Raw genomic sequence first — 26,327 nt, 5'->3', positions numbered from 1 at the left:
TTTTCCAGTACACTTGGACAGATTTCATTCTACCTAAAACGTAAAAGAAACGTGTGTATATGTCTGCAACTTTCAGTTGTTGTTCCAGTTGCTGTAACTATTAATGAGTCCTTACTAGTCATTATTCCATTTGTCTCCTAGGCATTATTCTGTGAGCATTACATTACCATCAATAAAAAAAAAAAAATATGTTCTTCCCCATTTTATTAAAAGAAAAGCCATGATCATAAATCTCTAGAACAAAATCAACTTTCTGAGATCCATCCCTCAAAAATGTGACAGTTGATTTGCAAACACATGCCGGAGCTTACACGGTTCCCAACTGTCCTAAGTAGGTGACAGGCTAAGATCCTAGGATGCTCGTCTTCCAGAACCTTCCCATCTGTGATGGTCAGTGACTTCGTGCACAGAGACTGTGGCTTCACTCACTCCTGTCTGTAATTCTCTGAGCTCTTCTATGTGCAGCAGACGCAGAATTCAAGCACCTTCATTAAGAACTGCATCTCCTGTGTCAAAACCAAGAACATGCTTGTCTAAAGTAACAGTCGAGCTCTCTTTGGTGATTTGCTGTAGTCCCGCATTCTGCATCAGGCACTCCTGGACCAAAATGTGAGTTCTAGTTCTCCTTAAGCATCGCCAGGTAATCAGCATGATGCTGAATCTGAAGGTCAGTCAAGGCCATGACACCAGCCTTCAAAGCAGGATTATTGACGTCCAGGTTGATCATCAGCTCTGCATTTTATTTAGCTGGATGGTCAGCATTTCTTGTATTGTCAGGTCTCAAGTCCTTGTATTTTTTTTGCATCATCTCCATATTCAAGTCTAACGTCTAACAGATAAACCAGGAAGCCAGTCAGTTGCTTTTTGTTGGTCTTGAATCTTGAATCAAAGAACTTGGGCCAGTCACTGCTGTGGCTGTTTCTTACGTTACCTCTGCCTTCAGCCTCGCAGTGTCTGATTTTCTGGTCTTCAAGCCAAACAATAAAGCTTCTAAATTCTGTTTTGTCTTTGTAGTTGATGCTGGCAGGGTTACGATGGTCAAGGGCAGCCAGCTTGTGTGGGAATAAAGTCTAGGCTCTCACTCTGGTCCCCAGGGCTTCAGCGAAAAGAGGAGACATGAGGACATGTGGGTGGCGCAGTGAGAGAGCGAAAAAACTACTTTCTACTTTCTAAATCAGAATATATTATAAGCCCAGCAGTTACTTAAATAAAAACATCAAACACTTGGATAGCATTCACTACATTAGTCACTGTTCTTAATGCTTTACATATATTAGTGTATTAAATTTTCACAACAGACCTATGAGTTAAGCACTATAACTACTTCCATTCCATAGATAAGGAAACTGAAGCCAGAGATTCATTTGCCCAAGTCCTGAAGCCAGTATGAGGGGGGACCAGGATTAGGACCCCAGAAGACTTATTCTAGAAACTGTATCTTTAGCCACCACACTGTACCACTTTTGACAGTCTGTCAAAAGGGAAAATAAGACTCCTATCTTCATTTGCACACTTGTAGCTCCTGAGATGCTAGAAATAATGACTTCTTGGTTTATACCCATTTTCTCCATGCCACCATCTAGCACTGTGTCAATTACAGTTGCCAACATCAGCAGACTGAGAAGAATGGAAATGTCTGGCTCCTCGGGGGAAAGGGGTTGGGGATTCTTCTCTAAAACACACATGATTTCTCTCTTGCCCCTGAGCATGTCTTTCCCCAAGACAGTATGAGAAGACAACCACCCTGATCCAAAGAATGTGTTTCCTGGTGCCTGCCCTTCTGGATGTCTTTACTGAATTTTCTCCCCCGCAAGTATCTATACTTGATCTCTTGACCTTGGTCCTCCTACTGCGCTCCCCTCAGGCTGAGATGCCAGAACATGTTTCTGTGATTGGCAAGCTTTCCTCTATCCTGAGGTACTTCGTATGCTCCATCTACTTTCCTGTAGCTGAAATCTCTGTAAGCCTGTAAACAGAGACAATCTGTTCTCTTAATCTGTTACTATTACTTCAGGATAGTAACAGTGGACTTATATCCTCCAGGTCTCCCAATGTCACAATGGAATGGAAACTACTGTTCCTAAAATAAAAAATCTACACCTCTGAGGCTTATGCCAACTAACTTCAACTACCCTACCCTCCCTTGTAATAATCTATCAATGAGTTCTTCTCAGTCATTAAAGTCTTCTGTTGTACGGCACATGCTTTGCTCTCCACCCTAACCCAAATTTCTTCAAGGGTGATCTAACATCATGGCCTCTTAATTCCTTGATGTTTTTCATCTTCAATGATTTCCTTTACTCTGTCTCAGCCCTATTAATTTGAGCCCTTGATATTTTTGATCACTTGAAATTTATTCTTACCCTATGCCATGAATGCAAACATCCCACTCTTGTCATCTTGCCCACCTAGCTTTCCAACTTGATTGCTTCAGTATTGTCAATGCAACTGTGTTTCAAGGACATCAAAACCTTCAGTTCATTGACTCCTCTATTTGTCTCCTGTTCATTAGTCCCCTTTTATCTTCACTTCCCTTTTCATTGCTCTCAGATTCCATACAGTATCAGTTAAGCATCATATAAGAATTACCGAAAATATATCCTAAACTTCCTTCCCTGTTGTCACAATTACCTGAAAAAACACAAACTCCAAATCCTTGCTAAAGAAAATGTGGCTGATGAACCAGAATAACTGTAATTACCTGGAGTTTCTTAGACAAGAAGGATGTCAGGCCTCACGCCAGATCTGAAGAATCAGAATCTCCATGTTAACAAGATCTCCAGGTAATTCATGGAGGAGACTCCTTGGTAAAACAAATTCCTGAGCCCTTACCATGTAGGTGTTCCTCGGTCTTTCAAAAATTAATCTCTCCACATGCATCCTAAGTCCCATTCTATCTTCTTTTCTAAAAAGCTACGAACTAGGAAGCATTCCACTTCAATCCCTCATCTTCTTTTGAATCTTCCCTTAATAATATAAGCATGATTTAGTCCAGATTTCTCAATTCTGGCTGCATACCACTATCATACAGAAACTCTCCAAAACCACTGATGTTCAGACCAACTCCAGACAATAAATCACAATTTCTGAAGATGAGACACAAATATAATTATTTTTTTAAAAAATTCTCTCCAGAAACAGTGAAAAGATCAGTGGTTGTCAAGGTTTGGGATATGTGGGAGTGGAGGGGAAGGACAGGTGGATGGGTGGAGCACAAAGGAGGTTTGTGAAAATATTCTCTATGATACTATGACTGACACACATCATGAGATATTTATTCAAATGCACAGAATGTACAACACCAAGAGTAAACTCTAATATAAACTACAGATTATGACGTGTCAAATGCAGGTTCATTAATTGCAACAAATGTCTCCCTCAGGTGGGAGCAGGGGAGATATATGGGAAATCTCTGTGCCTTCTTGACAGTTTTTCTGTGAACCTAAAACTGCCCTAAAAAATAAAATCCTAAAACAACTACAACAACAAAACTCTCAAGATAATTCTATTATGCAGCCAGGATTGAGAATCAATAGTCCAGTCTTTTTACTCTTAAAAAAAAACTCTTAGTAACACATAAATCCCTCTTCCCACCTTTACTGCTATCTTCCTGAAATAGACCCATTACCGATGATGGCCTGGGCTCTGGATTCCCTTAGAGCCTGTGACAAAGGCTAATGCATGAGCAATGTACTGAAAGAGTTTGATCCCAAGGAGCTGGAGGAAAGGACAAAGGGAGCAAAGCTGGAAAACAAGATGCCAACACAGGATGCATTATTAAGTTAACCACCTTAATGGGTGACTGGTTACTCACTTCTTTGGGACAATCTACAAAGCTATATAAAAAGCATTCTAAAATCTACTCATTGCTCGGTCCCACCTCTGGTGTCCTGTAAGGTTTCCCCTGTCTCATTCTACACGGCACGTTCTCATTAAACTGACTTTCTAGATACTAAAAGACAGCACTGCGTAGCCATTAAGAGTGTACACTTAGGAGTGAAAGTTCTAGCATTGGAATCCCCATTTCTCCACTTTTTAATAGTTATATATTAGTAACATCACTGTTACTCAGTTCCCTAACCTGAAATAGTCAGAGATAATAAGAGTATCTACCCTAAAGACTTTTTATGAGGATAAAAGTAAAATGCATAGAAGAGTGTCTGTTCTATAGTTAGCATGATATGTGTGCAATTAGTTTTGTGCAATTATTTCTAAGTTTTAAAATTCTACTTCTTCAAATCTTTAGAAGTTACCATAAACATAAGATACGTACATTAAATGTTTCTTCTTCCTAATAAGAGGTGCAAAGTGTTGACAGTTGTTTTAATTATTCACCCTAATCAGGTATTTTTCTGTTTATTTGATCCTGCAGTGTCCTTGAATTTGAATATTCCATCTTTTATTCTGTGGGCCACAAACATTCCATGTGGGGGATATGATATGGAGGGAACTTTTAAAATTTTTCACTTAGAAAAGCACATGCTGTCTTCTCTCTCTCTCTCTCTCTCTCTCTCTCTCTCTCTCTCTCTCTCTCTCTCTCTCTCTAACACACACACACCCTTCAATTTTGAACAAAAAGATTCAAACTCAAGCCTACCTTAGAATAGACAGAAGACATTTTGAACAGAATATGAAACTGAAAATTTAAACTAGACCTGACTAAATTTGAATAACCCAAAGAGACTGGGATGTGTTAGAATCTGCCCTAAGACGATATTAAGTGACGGGGAAAAGATGAATCCCTGGAACATAGGAATTATTTGAAATAGTGAAATAGAATCACCACCAATGCATTTAGCTCATGGAAATGTTACTCCAAAAAGAGCATGTGCCATCAGAACAAGATGGGAAACCCCAACACAAATAGGAGCAATAAGTAAGAAGAGGCAGTTCACAGAAGGAGAAATGCAAATGCTAACAAACATATGAAAAGATGTTAAAAACTCACTAATATCTAGAAATTGCCACTCAAACAACGAGGCCCTACTTTGTAAACCTTACCTTAGCAAACTAGAGAAAACAGGACAATATCAACCAATGGTGCCAATATGGGAGAAAGGTACATATTCTCAAGCACTTCTGCCGGGAGTTTAATAGGAACATCAATTCGAGACTATAATCTGATGATCAGAGTAAGTTGGTATGTATTTAACAATTTATATTCCAGAGAAATTCTTGGAGAGGTTCATGAGGAGACACGATGGGCCTGTTAATCGTAGCTTTGCATGCAGCACTATGAGGTTTGAGGCACTTGTCCATCTCTGGGGGAAAAGGCTAAGTCAATGGAAGAGGATGCCCAGTTTGGAATTCCCTGAGAATCAGAAGCCATGGACTAGATGAACCCAGTAACATGACCGGTCTTAGAATGATTTTAATGCGATCCTGATTGAAAACAAGAAACAAAATGAGGTCTGTATCACAATATTATATCATAATTACAAATACATACCCGTCAACATTGACATGAAGAAAACGTTAATACATACGAAAAAGACTCACAGAATAAGAACAAATGGGTATATGTATGTAGTTTGTACTTGGATAGGACAACTCAAATTGCAAAGAAACATTGAACTTAGTAGGTATATTATTGATGATATCATGGTTGTAATTTTGAAATTATATTTATGTATTATGTTATTAAACAAATGAATAATATACACATATTGTTGGGTGTGAGGGTTTTCTTTTCATTGGGGAAGAAGGAAGACATAACTGTAGAAGAGAAGATGGTGAGAAAGAACTTACTACTGAATTTAATTACAAGTATTAGTATGAACTCATACTTTCTAAAACATGTGTATTTTAGTTCTGTTCACAAAAATACTCTAGGAGCAATAAGATCCCAGTTGCCATGAACAAACCCATACCTTGGTGCCTGTTTCCATTACTCACCAAAAGAAACCAGGGTTCCTCAGAGTAATTCCAGATATGGGGCAGAGAAAATACAAGATGAATAAATGAAAGTACATGAACTTGTTGAACAGAAAGCCAGGAAACACTTGAAGACATAATAGGATCATATCAAAAACACAGAGGAGCCACCTGAAGAGATCTCACATTCCAAGTTTAGGTCAATTTGAACGTCAAGAAGAAAAATGATAGCAAGGGATTTTGACACATTGAATTAAAAAAAAATCAGTGGATCAAAAAGGAGGGGATAGAGAGGGAAAAAACTGTTCTTTACAGATGAATGCTAGGAATAATAGCTAAAAAAATTTATTTTGCAACTCCCAAAGTAAAAAGATAGAGAGACCGAGGGAATGACAGAGAGAAAAGAGGCAACATATTAATGATTGCAAATCTAAATTCTTCATTTTACTCATCTTTCAACATTTCTTTAGGTTTATAAATTTTATAAATTTTAAAAACATATACACAAAATGCTACCACATTTTTCAAGGACACATACAAATATAAGGATACAGCTCAAATACTGTATAATAATTATTTATGATTGGACAGGAATAAAGAAACAGGAAAAAGAGATTGTATTACATTTTAATTTGAAATGACAATAACACGTGAAGATTCCATTTTGCTAATGGAGAAAAGAAACAAAAATAACTAAAGAGAAAATTGAAATCATATTTCAAGATCAATCAAGCCACTAAAAAAAAAATGTGCTTCACTTTAACTCTTTCTTCTTTAACCTTTTATCTACTCTAAGCCCTATTTATAATTTTGGTACACAAAGTATCACAGAATAGTATTTTCTTTTGTGTGGGACCAGCAGTATAATACATATGTGCTCAGATACATAATTGCATAGTGAATGCCCCTTGTATTTTTAATATTTATAATGCAGAACTTCGGCAAGGGACTGTGAGCTGGAATGATCTGAGAAAGATCTTTATCAATTGGTATTATATTTTAAAAAATTATTTTACTCAGAGACGAAGAGAGAGGGAGAGAAAGAGATTTTGAAATCTTGCTATTATCTCCAACCTTTTAAGTTTTGCATTTCTTTCCAGAGTAAACATAATAGTTTGATGTAGTAATCACATGGATATTTGCATATAAAAAGCACATACTTACATTTTGACTGCGTAACTTGCCCCCAAAAGACCAAAAACATCAAAATAAACTAATACCACACCACCAGAGCAAGAAGACAAACAGTAGGACGTCAACATCAATAACAAAATACATTCCAGTAAGACATATGTTAGCATTTCTTAATTCTAATCTGAATAGATTGTTTTTTTCTTTTTCATGTAAAACAAAAGAATAAAAACCCTTTAAATGAAAAGTGTCTGCATATGTAAGTTGATTATAAGAAGAGATTTTTGTGGAACCTATACACTGTGTTATTACTACAATTGGGTTCCTTTGAGTTATAGGACTATAAAATTTAAGAAACAAACTTGAAGAGGCACTGAAAACAGAGGGCAGGAGGTGACAATCCCGTAAACTGTCTGAGCCAACACTCAATAATCTATCATCTTCACTTCTTAGGTCTCCTTGCTTGGAGTTCCCAGTCTCCAAAAGTCAGGCTTTGTCCACGAAAGAGACCCTAACTGAAATGGTGGTCTGTGGCTCTCAGCTAAGAAATACCAACTTCAATAGACTGAGCTCTCACCCAAGCTTGTTTTCACTAGGGTAAGTCATAGTTTGCTTCAGAAATCCATTGATCCTAAAGACCATAGCACTTAAGCTTCAGAAGTCCGGTTACACACGCACTGCATGTATTTAAAATTCTTAACACAACACCAAAACTGTAGGAGCCCTGGAGCCATAAAGCTTGGCTCTGTTAAATTACGTAATTAAACTAGGAGGCCATAAAACTGACTTGGCTGGAATGCCCTGACGCAGGTGTAAACGCAGGAAAAGCTAAGCCTGTAAATGCCTCAGGGTTACAAAATCGAAATGCTAAGGACAGCCAATCACAAACAGCCAATCTGGCTTCATAAACTCTAGCCCACCAGTAATGTCCTTACTTTGCTTCTGCCTTTTCTCTGTAAAAGTATGTTCCTTCCCAGTTCCTGTTGGCCAAACACTCCTAACCACTTCCAGTCTGGTGCTACCTGATTTGAATCGACTTTTGTGCAAATAAATTCTTACACTTCATAATATGCCTGTTTACCTCTAAACAGTTCTGCTGTCAGATGAGGGAACCGAAGGAGACCGCCAAACCACCACCACCACCACCACCACCACCACCACCAGGAGCAACAAGCAACCAGGTGTAGGTACCTGTTGAGGCCCCACCTCTTGCTGCTTTCTTCAGGCCTCTGGAGGTTGTGGGAAGTCCTTCTGGGATCCTGGACCCAGCTCTGCGGCTTCTGCGTTATGAGCTTTCAGACTTCCTTTGAGCGTACTTTTTTTATAAACTTGTCGTGCAGGGCGTCTGGCGGGGTCTAGCTCCCGCTCCCCACACAAGAACGCAGGACATGGTGAGGCCAAAAAGGAACACCCACGGAGCCATAAGTAGGGGAGTCATACTACTATATTATCGCTGGCGGCATCTGCCTCTCTGCAATCCACTCTTGCTAGTCCCCATTCTCTTCTGCTAGCGTAGCCACAGCCGTTATATTAGTGGCCAATGGCTCACTGGTTACAGCTGACGGCCAACTAGCCACAGCTGCTGGCCATCTGATCACAGTTAATGGCCATTTACTACCCGAGCCAGCACCTTTCTATGTGAGGCCGAGAGCCTGGAAACTGTTTTTTGGGGCTTTGTCCCCACAAGACTGGACCCGAAAACTGGGTGAGTTGAGTTAGGTTCGACTTAAAAATCTGATCTGGTCTGGCTCTTACACAGAAACTGGTTCAGTTCATGTCCAATTAGAAAGCAGTCCGGGTCGGGTCCTGAAGAGGGGGTCTGACTTGAAACTAACTTGCTATATTGAATTTCATTTGCTTTTAAGTTATGTGCAGCATGAGTTTGGTCCATCAAATTATGAAATTCATTTTTTCCAGGTAATGGAAAAATGTTAAGTAAATGACATTTTGGTCCACTGCATTACATTTGGTGTTCTGCCATAGGTAAGTGTGGAAAAAAGCAAAAATCTAAAATGTTTACATTTTTTAACTGTAAAATTGTTGTTTAATCTTTGTAATCTCCAAGGTTTTTTGTTTTTGTTTGAAAAAAAATTTTTAAGCTTGTGCTGCACAGATTAAGTTGGCTATTTTAAGATGATCAGCATTTCATATAGTGGACATTTAATGTAGCTAAATAACAATACTTTGAAAAATGGACTGAGGGGTTTGCCTACCAATTGAAATTTAACACACTAAATTTAATGGTAAAAGTTGAGATGTAATTAGCTCATAGCATAAATCTGTGAGAAAAACCTATCAATTCCACTCCATCCTTCCTCCTACCTCCAGTCCGGTTACATTGTGATCTCTCATTTTTATCTTCTTTGCAACTCCCCCCACTTGCCTACTACCATGCAAGATCCATATTTACTAAACTCCTCCATGAATCTTTCCAACCTTTCAGTCCTTCCTTTAATTAATTACTCCATCTGACCAACTCTGTTTTCATGGACTACCAGCCACCTGGTAATAGTAGAAAATCTCCTCTGCCTACAATGGGTGCCCTATATGTCTCCATCTACAAAATTAGAGAATTCTTGATTGTCCCGTGGAGCTCTGACAAGTGTAACATTTCATAAATGCTTTGTCAAGCTAAATGAGTTAATTTCACTCTCTAAAGCTTTGGAAGTACAGAGGTACGCCATGGGTTATTATCATAAGGACAACAGTTATTGTCTGTCACCACCACGCAGGTGGTCTTTCTCACGGAGCCCAGAGAGGGAAATCCACTCTCACCATCCTAGTCTAGACCTTCCTTATCACTTGCTCATTTTTCTGTAGTTTCCTCATTTCTCTGTCTCCAAGCTCATCATACTTTCGTTCGGCCTCAACACTGTTGTATTTTACTTCCTAAAGAATCTCTTTGCATATGCTAATCTTTAGCTCTAGAACTTCGTGCTTTATTATTACTCACAAAACACAATTCTAACTGTTGAATTAGATGTTCAAGACTCTCCCATGATCAAGTCACCAGTTACTTGCTAAACTATTTCTACCATTCTCCTACAAATAGTCTTCACGCTTCTGAACTGGACTTTTAGCAAACATTGAAACAATGTGATATATTTTCCGAGGCCCTCAAAATTTTACTGACTTAAATAACTATTCTCCTTAACTACAAATAATCTTCCTTTCAAACCGATTCTCACATTACAATGGAAGCTATAACTGCACCTTTTAGTGATGTTTCCTTTGTCCAACTCTTATACACTTATTGTCTTCCTTGTCATTTTGTTTTTAATAATGCTATCTCATAATACCAAATTTTGTAATATATGTATTGTCTCTTATGAGCTATAGGCTTGTTGAGGGTAGAAACTATTCCCAATAAACTTATGTCAATAGTGATAGAAAAATTAAGACATAGATTCAGACATAAATACAATGAAGGAATTTGAGGATTACATTCAAAATAACCAACCAATCAACTAACCAATATTTATTTACTGCCTACTTTGCTTTTGTAAGATGTTGGATTTCAGATATTTCTAAAAGGAAATAGAAAATAGTTATTTAAATAAAGGAAAAAGAAAATTAGAACTCCTTCTGAGACATTTCTTCAATGAAATTATCACACCAACTATCAGAGATGACTGTCAAGTGCTTGAAAATAAAATATTAAGGCTTGACTCTCAGGAGAGTATACCCATGTCAAAAATTTCAGTTGTCTTAATCTTAAATTTCATTTTACTTAATTTAAGTCCTTCAAATCTACCCTCATAGATATTCCCAAGACTCTGACTGGGAAGATCTTGCAGCTATTTCAGTGCATAAGGGATCTCCTTCCTTACCAAGTGGACTCTGTTATCCATGGAGGTAATGTGGTTTGGAGATGGGGAGGGTTTAACCCTAAGACAATCACTATCCTTTTGTAAAACTGTTGTCCAAATGTAACCATTGACAATGCTGTGAAGGTGAGCTCTATACAGGCGTGGTCAAGGGTAGAAGCATTGGTGGAAGATAGTAGGTGTTTTCCTCTAACAAGAAAGATTTAAGAAATTTGGAATTCAGAGTGTCTTCCCACTTTCTCCATCACATGACTTAGGTTCCCACCTTTAGCCAGGATCCTAAGGCCCTAATGCCCTGATCTGAGAGGTCAGATGATACTGTGCGTGAATTAGTACTGAAGCTCAGCAGTATTTCATAACTTCCCTTCAGCTACATGGGTGAAGGGACATTTTTGAAGCTAATCTAGAAGATTTTCCTCTTTTTGGGAAGTTCTAAAATCTCAGCTTGTCTTTTACTGTGTGTGCTCTTTCTAGGGCCATCAGAAGCAGCTAGCCACATTACAATGGTTATAATCATTACCATAACAAATAAGTGCTAGAGCCACATTGTCTTTCCATTTGTTGCCCTCCCCCTACTCTCTATCCCAAGCCATCAACAATGGTAATTTGAGTAATTATTGACACTACCACAGGACTTATGTTGACATAGTCTTGTGTTTCCTGGAAGTAAATTATACACATGCTAATGTTCATCAAATATCTGTGCAACCTAATCCCCAAATTCCACTTTGAGGTTCCCACCCTATCCATTTATGGTCATTAGATGTATCCATTATTTTCTCATTCAGGGTTCCAGCAGAAACTGTATGTCAACATAAAATTAGTGATTAACAACAGTTCAAGGCAGAGACTATAATCATAAAGGTGTAAAAAGGGTTAAGAGATAAGGTCAAGCACCCCAATGCTAGGAGCATGAGGAGCTGTCAGCCAGGATTGAATAGGCAAAGGGAGGAATAGGCAAACCCCTGCTGACTTCAGCAAGACCCACTTGAGTCGTCTTACAGGAGCCACACCCTTTGGCTGGGCAGTAACACAGCTGTAGGAATAAATACAATCATCCTTCTTTCCCAATGCACTTCAACTTCTGCCAGTGTCTACAGGAAACCTGGGGCAAGGGACTCTCATTAGTGTACTCCATAAAACCCAACCGTTTGCTTCACAGAGCAGGTCAGAGATGGTTGGATCGTAACTGCACAGGGAAAAGTCAGGAACGAATATACATCAAGACTTCAAGTAGATAAAAAAGGAACTTTAACATCCCCTTCCAATATAGCTTTTAAAAGTCATTTAGTTATACAATAGCAGACTAACAGCATTAGTATTTATGAAAGGGATTCTTGACCCAGGTAACTTCTGTGCTTGAAGAGAAATCCACAAGATCAAGGATTGCTTTCCAAATAAAATTACATTGAAGACTGGCTTCCACATTTAAGATTTCGGTAATTTCTGAAGCAAAATTTAGAATTGTGTGTTGTTTATATTTTAAAAATATAAACAACACCCTCATCAGTACATAAACCTTTGAAAGTGAATGATTGTCAGGTCCTTGATGTTTTGAGCGCCTGGATGCCATCAAGTTCACATTGGGGCCTCACCATGGCAGCACTGGAGCGCCCACCCGAGGAGCCCACCCTCTGAGGAAAGTCGAGAAGGGAAAAGTGATGTGATCAGAAGAGTAAACACCAGGGACAGTTTATTTCACATCTCTATGCCTGGGTGTATTCACCTGGGAATTGGAGTGATAAAAGCACCCACCAGAGAGTGTTGTGTGAATGATATGGGGATGAGAGCATCTGAGTTAGAAGAGAACCCAGGACATAACAAGTACTGCATGTGTTAATGATATTTATTACACACAGATGTAGTAGATTCGGGAGCAAACAAGTAGAGATCTATGATTAAAACTTAGATGGGATAAGGGTTGTGAACCAAATGGCAAAACACAGCAATAATATTTACTAAAGTGTATGCTCATTTCATTGAAAAACAGTAAATTTTATAAATGATATAAAGATATGTAGAAATGAAGTGAAACTGTATATTTCTAAAAGTTAAATAATAATAAGTCTAATGTCTACCTTAATTATTTAATGCAAACTCAGAACACATTAGTTAATGCTAATGACTGACAGAACATACAAATATTAAGAAAAAGTCAAAAGAAGAATGTTTAATACCATAACTGACAATACACAGAGAAGAGGTGTATTTAAAAGAAGTTGTGTAGCCTAAATATCTTAATCAGTAAAGAGTAAAGAAAAAAAATAAGGAATTTAATTTTTGTCTTAAAAAGTTAGAATTTAATTTTTGTCTTAAAAAGTTAGAAAAACAATGGAAGCAAAAACCCAGGCAAACTAGGAATAGGAAATCAATAAAAGTAAATCTGATGGAAACTGAAATATAAAAGAAAAGCTATTTGAAAAACTAAATAAATCTGAAATATTCTACTTTGTAAGGGTTAATAAATTAGATTAACCCCATGCAAACCTTACCGAGGCAAAAAGAGAGGGAGCATAAGTGACACCATCAGGAATGAAACAGGAATTGGAAGAGTAGAAATAGAAGAAATGGGGCGGAGTTAAAAGCAAATACTAGGTCTTTTATATAGTAGTGAATTTAAAATTTTAGAAAAGAATTATGATCTCTTAGCAAAACGCAAGTTACCAAAATAAAATTTAAAAAAAAAGTAGGAGAAGATGAATAAGCCATTAAACATGGACAAATTTCAGAAAGTTTTTAGAGCTTTGCCATTGCTAAAGGCACTAGGAACAAATGGATTCATAAATGAGTGTTTTTCTCTTTTAAAGAACAGATAATTCCAATATTGATTACAATATTTGAGGCCATGCATAAAACTAAAGACTCCTAATTTATTTTGTAAATATAACATATCCTAAACCTGACAAAAGTAATACCTAAAACTAATCTGACTTAAGAGTAGATATGCAGATATAGCAAATAAATATTAGCAAAAAGATCCAAGAAACCACAAAATACATTATGCATTGTTTATATGAGGTCTGCAAGATTTGTTCAATGTCAGAAATTGTTTAGCACATTTTACCCGAGCAATACATTAAAAAAGAAAAACCATATGATGATATAAATAGATGCTGAAAGCAACTTGATGAAAGTTCCATGGCTATTAATAAAAACTATATGTAGAACAGGAAACATTTCCTTGGGAAATTAATAGAATTCTCACAATATTTTGTTGCTAAAGAGACGTGGGTTTCATTAGATAATATAAACGTTGCTCCTGGAAGTAAAGACCCCTGGAGCTTTTAACTTTATTTCAATGTCACTTTAAAATATTAAAGATGGAGCATTAATTAAACATCTAGAAGTGAGGATTTAAATATTAACTTGCAGACAACCAAGAGTTGTACTTAATGGAGAATGAGAATCAACATCTCAGGATAGCTTGGGGGAGTTCACACTCTACAATTTATTTCGAGACGGCATTTTCCCCAAATAACTACGAGTTATTGCAGCCAGTTCTGAAAACTATAGTGCAAGAAGCAAAGTATTTTTAATGAAAATGTGTAGCTTTGAGTGTTTTTCCCTTCCCCATTTAGTATGCTGTAATACTAGATCTGGGGGGGAGCACGTGCCATGGTGACCGTTTATCATTAGAGAATGTTCCCCTGAATTGGACTAGAGGCATTGTATTTTGAATATAAACCATGGAATTAAAAAATAAAAACAAACGCACGCACATTTTAGAAACTTTGTTCCAGTTTGTTACTGTATATTCTGCTAATTAAAGAGAATCATGTATTCCTTTAATTGTGTCTTTGTACCTTGAAATCTGAAAAAAAAAGGAGGAAGTTGCTGTTGGTTGGTTATGTCAGTTTAAGATTTTTCTTGAAAACATATTGACTAAACTGTTTAGAAGATACTATATCTAAGGTCATTCTAACAAATTGACAGGTGAGTATCACCCTTCCCCATTCAAATAAAATGCAATATTTCAAAAAAAATGTAATGTGTAAAATAGAAACTTCCAAATTATATATGAACGATTAGCATTATCCACCTCAGTATGAAATCGCTGTCTGCCCCTGAAAACAACTACCCAATGCCACCAATCATATATTCACAGTGCCAATGAAATTAGATGTAGAATTATAAAAATCAGTCTTTCTTATTCACAACTTAAAGAAAAGATACAGGGAATTTTTTGGTTCTGTAATCATCATTTAACAACAATTATAATTTGAGAATTTATGCTCAACCCTGAGGATAAGGAACAGAAACACTGTCCCTTCCTTGGGGAAATCTGTCAATGGTAGGAAACAAACATAAAAATTAAAATTATGATGGGACAGGCAAAGAAGAGTGAGGTCCACAAGACAGAGGAACTGAAGTTTTCAGCATTCACCTGTTAAAACTAACAATTTCAATAAAGTTACAGGATATAAAGTCGACATAGAAAAATCCATTGCATTTCTAGGTACTAACAACAAACTAGTTTTTTTAAAAATTAAGAGAACAATCCCATTTATAATAGCATCAAAAAGGATAAAATACTTCGGAATAAATTTAACCAAGTAGGTAAAAGATCTATACACTGAAAACTAGTTAACGTTGATGAAAGAAAGTGATGGGCATGCAAATAAATGAAGAGTTATCTTGTGTTCATGGATTGGAAGAATTAATACTGTTAAAATGTCCACACTACCCAAAGCAATCTACAGATTCAATGCCATCCTATCAAAATTCCAATGGGATTTTTTGTTTAAATAGAAACAACTGGCCTAAAATCCACGTGGGACTAAAGAGACCCTGAAAAGCCAAAGTAATATTATCCATGAAGAACAAAGCTGGAGGCATCACAGTTCCTGATTTCAAAATATGTTACTAATCTACAGTAATCAAACAGTATGGCACTAATATAAAAGCAGGCATATGGACTGATGTAACAAAACAGAGAACCTAGAAATAAGTCCATATAGTTACAGTCAACTCATCTTTGATAAGAGTGTCAAGAATACATGACAGGGGAAGAATAGTCTCTTAAATGGCACTAGGAAAACTAAATATACACATACAAAAGAATGAATTGGAATTTTTTCTCACACCCCACAAAAAAATCAACTCAAATTTATTAAAGACTCAAACACAAGACTTGAAACTGTAAAACTACTAGAAGAAAACATATGGAAAAATTCTCTTGACATCGGTCTGGGCAATGATTTTTTGGAGATGACTCTAAAAGCACATATAACAAAATCAAAAATAGACAAGTGGACATCAAACTAAACAGTTTCTGCATGGCAAACAGAAAAATCAGAGTGAAGAGACAACTTTGGAATGGAAGACAATATCTGCAAACCATATATTTGATAAGGGGTTATATCTTATAAAAAGCAGCGAGTTGAATGGAGCTGGATGGGGGCTGGATGGTGGAGGTCATGGGGAGACACTGGTCAAAGGTTACCAAGTTTCAGTTATGCAGGATGAATAGTTGGGGAGATATCATGTACAGCATGGTGACTATAGTTGATAATACTGTACTGGATACTTGAAATTTACTGAGACAGTAGATCTTTAATATTCTCATCACAACAGCCAAAAAGTGAAAAAAAATGGTAACTCTCGTATGTGAGGTGATGAAAAAGTTAGCAAGATCATGGTAATCATTTCACAATGTATATGTGTATAAAAACATCACATTGTACATCTTAAGTATACACAATTTTGTCAGTTATACCTACAGAATGGTGGAAAGAGCTGGGGTATAAATTTATGTGTATGACTATTTAGAGTAGGGACACACTCAGCTGTGAGTCAAAGGAGCTGTCTCAGGAGGAATCATTTGGGACAAGAACAGAAAAGCAGAAAAGAGAATTAGAAAATGGGCATTTCAGGCAGAGAGCATTCATTCAAAGACCCAGCTAATGAGAGGGTGTGACTCTGCTGAAAATATTAATGATATAACAGAAACAGAAGAAGGGGAGAATGACAACCCAAATTAGAGCAGTGGCAATTGGTAAAGAGAAAAGACAACAGAATCTAGAGCTTCTTCAAAGATATGACTTGTAAGACTTTGGTACTGGTTGGCTGGTGGAAAGAAGCTGGGAGAAGTTTTCGTCGAAAATAACCTCAAAACTGGTTCAACAGCAGAGCTAGAGTGGTATAACAATGTCTCACATCGTATTGGGATATGCTTGTATTAATACTATAGAGTGACCTTGGACAAATGATCTAACACCTATGAGTCTATTTAATTGTTTAAAAAATGAGAACAATGATATCGACCTTTATGATATTTAGAGGCTTAAAGATAGTATGGTACAGAATCTAACATCTCAGCCTGGCATTTAGTGTTTGTTTATAAAATGACACATATTATGTAAATTAGCAGTCCTTAGGCTATAGCTTCAGCAGCATAACAAATCCCCTAAGGGCATGACCTGAAACTGCACAAATCACATCATCTCACATGCAGATTTTAGTCACATGGCCACACCAAGCTGCAAAGGAGCCTGGGAAAAGCAGTCTCTATCCTGAGCAGTTATCAACCCAATTACAAATTGGAGAGCCTATTAAAAGAGAAAAAGTGGAGAATGGACATTCAGGAACAAAAAGAAATCTCTGCTTTAAGGTGTTACTACTTAATGTGAAAAAGAAAGGAAGACAACAGACCAGCATAGAGATTGGTGACCACCAATCACATGAATGGCTTTTTTCTTTTTAAATTAAGTTTTCATGAAGATTCAGTTCCCTCATTCATTTGTTAAACAAATCTTAATGAATCTCAAATGTTCTATGTGGGAGTTGGAAGGTGGGAGAAGAGTGTAAGGAAGCAGAATATAAAGTATTATTTCTTGAGGACACGTTTATAGTCTAGGTGGGAGACACACAAGAAACCACTAGAAAATACTTTTTAGTCATAGGTGACCCAGTATTGATACTATTTTAGAATTTGGGTTCAGCATTCCCCCCCAAAAAAGTAACAACATATATCTATAAATGTAAAAAAATGATTACTTACAATGGACATTGTTGTAAGGCAGAGTACACAGTGTATTTCTAAGTTTGATCTGTTTAAAGAACACATACCACAGTGCTTTGCACAGCATGGGTTGTTTTTTGTTTTGTTTTTTGTTTTTTCAAATGCATTGATGATGACATTTGCCTCAGGCAACGTGTAAAAACCCAGACTTGCAAACTCGTGCTTTGGCTGTATTAGAGTAGCCTGCTGAGACCTCTTACCATTCTAAGGGTAAGATGTGCAATAGGATCCACCTATTTTGTTAACATAGAAGCAGGAAATTCTCTAGCACACTTATTCTTTCCTATTGTTAAGGAAATTTAAGAGGAATGATAAAAAAAAAAAATCCATCACTGAATTTCCAAATATTTTTACCTCAAGCAAATAAAATTGAATAGTAATTATACTGTATAAATTTCCTATTAATTTTGCTTCTCAGAGCCTTTGTCAAATAGGTATACAGGAAAGGAGGATGATTTATTCAAAAATGTGGTTATTAGTACAGGGAGAAGATCTCTAATTTACTTATATTCCAATGCCTCATTTAACTTGGGATTAACCCAATATTTATAATCAGCTGAAATTAGCAATGGCCTTTTGAAATGAAACTTATAATTACACAGAGACAAAAATCTGAAAGTTTAACAAATGTCCTACAGGATAATAATATATAAAGTAAACATACAGAATAAGTTGGTAATTATTTGAAGCAGAATATATCCAAATATAAATTAATTGGACTTTTCACAGGGGTGCTCTGTTAAAGGCAACTACCAGCAATTGAAACAGGTAGGTTTCTGTATTTCAGAGCAAGATCCATTTGTATTGCAGAAATTTTAAAAGACTAACACTGCAACTCAGATCATCTTACTTATTAGGAAAAATACATATCTGGTTTGGGAAGTTTGAATGGTCAAATACTTGGAAAAATACCTTCCCCGTCTGGTTACCTGCTAAATTTCCAGTGAGGACATACTCTTCATGGGCAGTCACATGGATGAAGAAATGCTTTACATGTTATGAAAAAGTATAAGACCTGAAACCATGTTAAATTAAAATTTACTAGCAATTTAAATATAGATCTAAAAGATTTCCTTGTAAACATTTGAGGCTTTCTAATATGTGTTGGTTTCCAGATAACACCCTAAGTGGATCCTTTCGTTGCCATTTTTTTCTTCTACCTACTAAAAATGACTGTCTATTGTACTACACCAGGGTCACAAATCCCCTGGTTTTAAAATGTACATACTATCACGTTTGTGGAAAAAACAGGAAAGTATTATGCACAAAAGAAATATCGAATACTCCAAATCCCAAAATGGTCAAATGTTATTTCTCTATTTACATAAATGGAATGCTATTTTCATCTCTAAGTCTTTTTTATATCCTTTTATGAAATACCCATTTTTTGTGTCTCCCTTTGTTGGTTTAGATAGAAAACGTCTAAGTGCACAGTGATTTACACAAAGAAAATTCTGCAATCCTCTTTGTAGTCTAAAACTTTTGATACTTAACCCCGACATAGAACCATCTCATTTAGTGTGTGGCCTGTGGTGATAACTAACGATTTAGGAATAGCCTTAGAGAGGAGATGAAAAGCTCCCAGCAGGGTTGTAAACTAGGGCAATAGCATCTAGAGATCGGTGCATACAATTGCTTTCTGATTCTGGTGATGATAAACCTACACAAGAGATTCCCCCATCATATAACCTTAGTCTACAAAACTCCCATATATTGCAACACTCCCATAACTGTAAGACATAGAAATTAAAGGGTCTGTGGTATACCTTCTAATTCTGATAAGTTGATACAGGCTTATTCTTTTCTTTGAAACAAAAATGCATGTGTTAATTTTTTTCTAAATGAATTCCCTAATATTTTGGAGGATATAATTTAATGGCAAAATTGATCACTCAAGCATTTTTATCATCCATAACATTTCACATATCTAGCAACTTTTAAAGCTTCTTTTTAACAGTCTTTAGAAATCTAGCTTTACAATCCATTAATTACATTTCCTTGTCTTTTTGCAACTGTGTCACTTTACACAATAAATAAAATAAAAAACATGCCTGCTTTAAAGTGAGAATTACAGGCAAAAATCAATATTAAAAATATGTTCAAGACCCTATCATCAATAATGATAATGTACTGTTAAGTTAAAAGCTATATTGATAGAAATACACACACACACATACAAACAATGGTATATTCATGTAATGGCTATTCCACAGCATTAAAAATTAAGTGACTACCGTGTGTCCCAAAAAATAAGACCTAGCAGGATAATCAGATCTAATGCTTCTTTTGGAGCAAAAATTAATATAAGTCCTAGTCTTATTTTCCTATAATATAAGAGCAGGTATAATTAATATAATTAATATAATATAATATAATACAATACAATATAATATAATACAATATAATACTATATTGTATAATATATTATAATATAATACGGGGTCTTATATTAATTTTTGCTCCAAAAGTCACATTAGACCTGATTATCCAGCTAGGTCTTATTTTCGGCGAAACAGGGTATGGCTTACAAAATAAGGACAGGTATTGCATCAAATAACTGAAAGTTCAGAGGGATGGGGAGCATCACAGCTTTCCTAATCCCTCAGTTCTGTCTTCCGTTCTTTGTGTTCTCCCAGCTCAGCCCTGCTTTGTGTGTTGGGTTCATCTTCTGGCAAATAACAGGGAAACTACGGCCATTAGGGGTGCACAGTTAAAAGGAATGATGTCCAAAGGAAGCAGAGAAAATATTGCTGGCAAGAAGGATGAGATTAACGTTCCTTATAAGTGGATTTCAACAAAGGTTTCAAGAAATGCTGCTGATAACTACGTATAAAGCACTCTGTTATTTTCCAGTCTATCTCATTTTGAAAACACAAACTAAACTTATTTTATGACTGACCAATGGAGCACTCTCTGAGGGGTGAACTACAGAAGCTTAGATCTGCCAGCATCCACCCTACCTAGAGCCAGGTACAGTCCCCAAACTGCATGGCACGGGAGGGTGATAGGAAGATTTCAGGAAGGAGGGCATCACGATGTCTACCACAGGCTCCTGACTCAGGAGAACTGTGATGGGAGCTGAAGTTACCTGAAGCAGAGTAATGTGCTGTGAAGTTAACACTAGATCAGTGTGGTCAGACCATAGGACGTGAGATCGAAAGTGTGAGAACAGGCATTAAAGAGAATTTTAAAGAGTTGGGACTTATCCTGAACCAAAGAGAAGCCACCGAAGATTTTAAAGCTGGATCTTAATAAGAAAAAGGAAGACAATTCTAGCTATAGTGTAAAAAAAATGTCCCCAGAAAGGAGTTCCACCTATTGAGCGGTGGTGGGATATGGAGAGAATGGGTGTGTCGGTGAAGAGATTTAAAGGGTTAAAAAAGATTCTTAGGATTTATGTAGTATAACTGGGGAAAATATTAGACATGATTTAGGAGGCAGGAATACCAGCTGAATTGAAGACGAGAAAAGGGAGCTAAAATTTGGAAATACTGTGTTCCTTTGCCTCTAGGATTTTAAAAGATGAATATGGAGTCTAAGGATTTGGAAAATAGTAAAATCCAGGAGGAAATGGGATTAACCTGAAAGATGATGAGGAGTGAGAGAATCAGAGAGGAAACCCTAAGGCATATCAGCACTTAAGGGGTGAGCAGAAACGAGGCACCTACGAAGACTGGAAAAGGTTAGCTCCACGTATGGGAGATGGGGTGTGACAGCAAAGAAGGGAGGAAAAAGAACATAAAACAAAGGTCAGGAAATGCTATCAGAAGTTTAACTAAGATAAATTGGAAAATCGCCTATTGGATTCAGAGAAAAGAGAGAGAGAGAGAGAGAGAGAGAGAGAGAAATAGAGAGATATCTTGGGAGAATATTTCCACTGAAGGTCCACATGACCAATTACTGCGGTGTGTTAAAAGGGTGCATTATCCAGTGAATAAATGTTCTCCATTTCCATAAACTCATCTGTGAGGTCTAGCTGTACAAAAACATACAGTTGAGGGAGGATTGTGTTTTCAAAGAGAAGAGACATGCAAATAACTTAGGGAAAGGTGACAGCATGTTTTGTAACCACTCAGTAGCCTAGACTATTCTAGCCAAGAGGCATTAAACACTCCTGAAGAAACGTGCCTTCAAACAGATCAAAATGAATTAGCCCTCAGATCTCCCTCCCTGTGTCGGTAGTCAATGGATGGAACCTACTGCATTTTCAGAGATCACACTTCCTCTCCATCCTGATTTTTCGCTCTGAAGAGGCCCAGATGCACAGTAAGGCTTGCACAGAAGCAGTGCCGGCCCTCCAGCAAGCACAGTAGGTAACCTCTGTGAAGGGGAAAACAGCCCCAGGCCAGCACAGCCCCTGTGGGCAGGACACTACCCAACAAAACACTAGCGGTTTGATCTCCCAGTCAGTCCTCCTTCCTCAGAAAAACTGCTTCATAAGTAACTACAAGGCGTCCTTCCCCTCAGGGACAGAAGATAACTCTGCACTGGGGAAGGAAACGACTGCCTTTCCTGGTTTCTTCGAAGACATGTGCATCGTTTCCGGTCTCTGTATTTCTATTAATAGATGGTCCTGGGCATCTTTAGGAATAGAACGTATAGCCAGTGTCCCTAGATGACTTAGACACACAATCCAGAAGCACAGCCAGTCCAAGAAAGCAGCTTCGAATGACCTTTAAATTCCTCTCTCCCTACTGAGTGCCACTGTCCCACCCACTTTTCAAGGCCTGTGAATCTGGCATGCAGATTACTACGTGATGTGTTCTCTAGTCATGCAGATGGATTATTCAAGCCACCTGGTCTACCTCCTTAGCCCCTTGCCTTTGCACATATAGTTATGGCAAGTCCTCTCTGTTCTCCTTCCCCAATCAACAGGTCCCCCTACCTATTTCATAATCTTTTCTCTGAACACTGCCCCTGGGGTCCTTCTGCTTCCTACATTCTTAATTCTTTACAGTGCATGTTTTTTATACCAACTTCATAAAAAGTTGGGAATCATATATAGCTTCCTGTTATAGTCCAGGCATTTATTCAACAAATATTTATTAAGGAGTTGCTAGGGGCCATATAGTGCATGTAAAAAGTTCTTGCCTTCTAGTGGGAGACATAAAAGAGCAATTACATAATTACTATTCAAATCCATATCTTTTGATCCTTAACAAGACATAGGACTGGAAGACAATATGTTGTAATAAGTAGAGCATGGATTTCCAAGTTAGATTCACCTATTTCAAGTCTCCACTCTGTAAAATAGGGTGACCCAATTAACTTATGTGAGGCTGTTTCTGCACTTGTGAAATGAAGCCATCACAATTTATTTCTTAGGCTTCTTGAGGATTAAATAATATAACAAAGGTTAAGTTTTCTTACACTGAATGTTGCTCATTAAACATGGACTGAACAGATGAATCTTTAGTTCTGTGTGAAATGATTAAAGGGGCATCTATGTATGAAAATATATATATAGTAGCTCCCCAAAACTAAAGAAAAAAAGTAAATTATTACTCCTTAAAACTAAAGAAAATACACAAAAATATGATCAAATAAAAATGTTTTGACAAAAAATAATGAAAAAAAGAATAGCTTTCATACTGTTATTTATTAAGTGCTTACCATGTGCACAGCACTGGGTGGGATGAGGAATTTAAAGATATCACCTCATGTACCTCTCAAAACCAATCTGTGCATAACCTTACTTTACAGATACTAAATTAAGGCTTAGAAAGGCTAGTAACAGGGCTAATAAGTATCAGCTGTTTACGTACACTTTACTACCCATAATACTGGCCACCATACTAGAAGCAATGAAAAAAAAAGATAGACTAATATGGTCATATCACTCAAAAATAGTGCAGCAAGAGGTTTTTTAACGTACACACAAGAATTTCCCCAAACAAAGCAGAACAAACTGCAGCAAGGTTGTGACACTAAATCATTAAATTTTTGTATCCTCTGTGCTTGGCTGACTTGGTACTCACTGAAAACTCAGTAAGTGTTCAATAAATAAAAGAGTAATGTTTTATATCTAATAAACATGCAATTCAAAGTAGTCTTCCATAATCTTAGGAAAGTCACTTGTATTTCAAGTATTAGAATACTGTTTGTTTCTCAAACTCTCAAGGGACAGTTTTACAATGTGTGTAATTTTTCTTTTCATTTGTGAAATTGAGGCATTCTCACCTACGAAAAGTGGATGTTTTTTCTGAAGATGATCAAAATCCATTCAAGGCTGAAGCTAGAAAAGAAAGAGTGTGAGGAGCTGAGTTCCACAAATGTACCATTGTTATGAGGTCATACAACAGATTCTCACTCTAAGTGGAATTCAAATAAAAGATTTATACCAAATACTCCTTGGCTATTATGCACATGGCCTCTCACTGCACTCAAGTGTTGGATAGATTAGATTGATGCAAAAAACATGCCACGGAAAGAGTGCAATTTACCTCCATCTTTATTTTCTTTCCCTGTGGAGGAAACGCATAATCAGCACCATGAGGAACCACTAGCAGAATCTATCTCAAGACGCCACCTTCATCTGTCATCGTGAGTTATAACACTTCACATGTGTAGAGTGATTTATAGCTATAACATATTCTGTAGTTAGTTAACTTCACAGTGCCTCGAAGGTACAGCTGTAGATATTTTCACTCCTTTTTTTTTTTTCCCTAAGCATTTCAAGGACGTTTCATTCACATACTGTTCTTGCCACACCACTCAAATCGTAGTACCTAAGTAACTGTCTGTGTGGGTTTTCACATTTTTTTTTTTTTGCCAAATTCTACTCACTTATATCCCATAGTCACGTTGTTTTCAGCTTAAGTTTCAAATATTACTACATCATGCATATTCAAACAGCCCCTTCCTCCACATGGAAGTCAAAACACACCACAATACCACCACCATACGAGAAGCAATGAAAACAAAAAGATAGACTAATATGGTTATATAACTCAAAAACTGAAAAATCTTCACATAGCAATCAACATCATAGGCAAAGTCAAAAAGATAGATGACAACTGGGAAAATCATTGGGCAACTTTATGTGATATCATGGGTTATAATACTTTGCATGTACACAGTGATTTATAGTTTTAACACCACCTAATTACATAATGACCACTCAAGTCAGTATCTTTTGACCCCCAACTAAACAGAGGACTCTGGAAGACAACATGTACTAAAGCAGTTAGTTAGAGACACCTAACTCAAGTCTCAACTCTTTGTGAAACAGGTAAGCCCATTAACTTTTCTGAGACTCAGTTTCTTCACTTATGAAATGAAGCCATTACTATCTATTCCTTAGAATTTAACATAAGTGCTATCACTTATATATGGAACCGAGGAGAGAAGAGAAGAGTAGAGAAGAGAAGAGAAGAGAAGAGAAGAGAAGAGAAGAGAAGAGAAGAGAAGAGAAGAGAAGAGAAGAGAAGAGAAGAGAAGAGAGAAAAGGAAGGGTCAAACTCACAGAAATAGAGTAGAAAAGTGGTTGCCAGGAAGTGAGGGTGGGACAAATAAGGAGAGGTTGGTAAAACGATACAGACTTTTGGTTGTAAGATGAATAAGTTCTGAGGATCTAATGTATAACATGGCACCACTACTTAGTACCACTGTATTGTATAATTAAAATTTCCTAAGAGAGTACAACTTAAGGGCTTTCACAAAAAACAAAAAAGAAAAGGTAAATATGTGAGTTGATAGATGTGTTAATTAAGTCAATGGGGGAAATCTGTCACAATGTTTATGTATACCAAATCATCACATTGTACGTGTTAAATATCTTACAGTTTTATCAGTTATATCTCCATAAAGCTGAAAAAGTAAACAAACAAACAAATAAATAAATTCAAGTGTCAGAACGAATGATGATGGTAGGGATTAAAAAATATCAAAGATGTTAGGATGTATGAGTTGTTATTACTACTTCTACTACCGCTAATATACTGCTAGCACATAACCTAGTTGGCCATCACTGGAGGTTGCCAGGTTCCTATGTCATGACTGACGATTGACAGGGCATCCAATTGCAATTTTCTTTACCTATATTTTGTGGCCAAGGGACAAAGTAAATTCATATTATATTCCTTCCCATGAGAAAGAAAAACTGGGGACCCATGGTAAAATCCCATTAGAATTTTCTCTTGTGTTATTTGGAACATAAAGCAGAAAGCACCTCTCATCAGAGACATGCAAACCAACAACAGAATCAAGTTGATTCCTAAACAAAGGGGATTGAAACAAACAATTTGCAGATTTTACTTACTCTTAGTGCCTACATGCAATTGTGCTTCAAGAAAGTGCATAAATACCATGTTTAAGAGCAGAGTTATAACCTGCTAGTGCTGCGCTCCACCAAGAAGGATAAATAATTCCATGGCCGTGTCAAAAGTTTCACGTCCTATTCAGAGGTTACTCCCCAAACCCCTCTAATGGTAGCCTGGCTGGACATTCATATGTTGAAATCCTAACCCCCAGGA

The 26,327-nt window shown here is 36.9% G+C and overlaps 1 pseudogene across 1 annotated transcript in view; it reads right to left on the bottom strand.

Moving 5' to 3' along the window:
• Nucleotides 1-351: 351 nt before the first annotated feature.
• LOC308509743 (RNA transcription, translation and transport factor protein-like) overlaps nucleotides 352-26,327 on the bottom strand; it is a 43,362-nt pseudogene continuing 17,386 nt past the window's right edge. The window contains exon 3 of the transcript in view: nucleotides 352-1,052. The product of the transcript in view is annotated as an RNA transcription, translation and transport factor protein-like (transcript). The remainder of the gene's footprint in view (nucleotides 1,053-26,327) is intronic.

This window comes from Rhinolophus hipposideros, assembly GCF_964194185.1.
Source record: "Rhinolophus hipposideros genome assembly, chromosome: 17".
NCBI lineage: Eukaryota > Metazoa > Chordata > Mammalia > Chiroptera > Rhinolophidae > Rhinolophus > Rhinolophus hipposideros.
The sequence above is the reverse complement of the archived record's forward strand: the minus strand, read 5'-3'. Positions and strand labels throughout refer to the sequence as shown.